The following is a 2,286-nucleotide window of genomic DNA, read 5'->3' on the forward strand; positions in this document are numbered from 1 at the left end:
CCTGATATAAGATTGATAGTGTTTTGTGGAAATCTTCAATGACCTTTTAAATGGGTTAGTCTAATATAATTATATTTTACATAGTCTTGCATAATTACCATTTTGAGAACTCTTCACTCTTTATCCAGGACCACACAGCAACTTGTCTTGCCTTCTGGATTATGGTCTTTGCTATTGTCTATGTTCTATGTCTGGAGGTATTACAATATTTCAAGATTGTATAACTGGAAAATATTTTATTTTTAGTTTTCAATGATATGTTTTCTAAATATAAAATTCAGTGAGGACAGATCTCTTTTTTTCAGTTCTTTGAATAAATAAGTCTAGTTTCTTACACACTTGTTCTATATATTTTTTTTCTAATGTGGAATAAGATGTTATTTTATTTTGTTCTTCATAGCTATTATTTCTTTCTATGTATATGCTTTAATGTTTTTTTTTTCTTTACAACTAGTTTTGGACAATTTCATTTTTTGGTATCTTCTATGATTTTATTCATATTTCTTATGCAAAGGTTCATTATTCTTGGAAACATGGTGCTATAATTTTAACTAAATTCAGAAATTTTAAATCTCAATATTTATTGCCTACCTCATTCTACTTTGAGAATGCTAATTATGTGAATATAAGTTTCTTGATTATGGCACAGAGTGAAGTATTATATGACTGATCTTTAGAACTCTTTCTTTTTCATGTTTATTTTAGACCATTTTTATTGTTATATTCATTTAAGTTTGTAAATGATTTTTTATGATGTGCAATCTATTATTAGCCTCATGTATTAATTTCAGAAACATTTTTCTAAAATTCACTCTGTCTACATCTTGTATCTTTCACATTTCAATATCTATCTACAATTTTTAATTTGCTATATAATTATTATTGATTTTCAATAAAGTTAATAATGAGTTTTAAAAAAGGAATTTTAAAGCAGCTAAATAGTGAGGTGGTAGCATGGCTGTTATTGGGGACTTTTAGCCAGATTTATGTTGAGGATTGAGAGCAAAGAGCCAAGCAGGATGATTTTTTTTTCATTTTATGGTTTTATTACAGAATGTTAATATTCAGGACACTTCAGAGCACCTTATACTTCTAATCAGGTCTTTGGTAACTGGTTTTTAAAAGTGTTACTTGAATATTTTTCACATACCAGCTTTCAGCCAAAAGCACTACTCAGTGACTGTTTAAGCTATGTTAATTTGATTAAATAGTTTATCCTTAATAACCTGAGACATCAATCCATGGATGGCTTCTATGGTAGTTTTATAGCTGTCTCTTGTAGCTTTGGCAAGTTTGTCTTCTGATTTTCAGTCATGTGCTTCTAAACCCCACATGAAAATTCCTCGGCCCAGTTGGGCTTCTGACTGCTCTAAATTTTCAGACAAATCAAACACTTGCCTAGTGGTATAGTCAGCATTTGTAGCAAGCTAGAGGAACTCAGTGAATTCACCTAATTTTCTTTTTTTTTCAGAACTGGGGATTGAACTCAGGCTCTTGTGCTTGCCAGGCAAATGCTTATTCTACTGAGCCATCTCTCTGGACCCTCACCCAGTATTTATTCCATAACAGCTCAAGTAATTTTCAATCCGAAGATGATTTGAAATATGAGACTTCTAAGGCATAGTATTGTTTACAATATACACCAAAATCTTCTATTTTATTTAGTGGGATAGTTAGATATTCAGAAGGTCCTTCATCAGGAGGTTTATAGCCCTTTTGGATATGTGCTAAAAGCCCCAAGATTCGCTTTCCCTGCAGATATTGTTCTTGTTGGATCAATCACAACTGCTACAAAAGATTCCTGGAACTGCTGGTTCAGCCTCTGTGTACTGACATCAATCCCAGAAAGCCCACTGCCATACCCAGGGTGGCTGTGATACCAGCCAATTGCATTCTCAAGGCAGCCAACCTGTTTGGAATTTTCTATGCCTGCGGCCATGTACTCATATGCAGCAGCTTGAGCATTTACTCAAGTTTCAATGCCTTCTACGGCAGAGCAAAACTGTCCATAATGACCATGGTTTCCCCGTCCACAGTTCCAAGCATCAAACCCACCTCTTCCAGGTTGTCTCCTGACCTGGCATGCATCACCATTTTCAACAGAGCCTGTGCTGAGACTTTACAGTACTTGAAATAATGGCGATCTTTAGTCCAGGGCTTCACTGCCAGGACTTCTTGCTGCTGTTTTTTGTTGCAGTTGTAGATTTCATCGGTAATCTGGGCTTCCTGGATGTTGTTGGCCAATTCCCAGGTTTTCTCTGCCATACCACTCCTGGATACCACCAT

At 34.7% G+C, this 2,286-nt stretch overlaps 1 pseudogene; it reads right to left on the minus strand.

The window, feature by feature from the left end:
- Positions 1-1,184: 1,184 nt before the first annotated feature.
- Positions 1,185-2,286, minus strand: LOC101560177 (annotated as a pseudogene).

The sequence above is a fragment of the Octodon degus genome, unplaced genomic scaffold (assembly GCF_000260255.1).
Source record: "Octodon degus isolate 3935 unplaced genomic scaffold, OctDeg1.0 scaffold00030, whole genome shotgun sequence".
In the NCBI taxonomy this organism is placed as follows: domain Eukaryota; kingdom Metazoa; phylum Chordata; class Mammalia; order Rodentia; family Octodontidae; genus Octodon; species Octodon degus.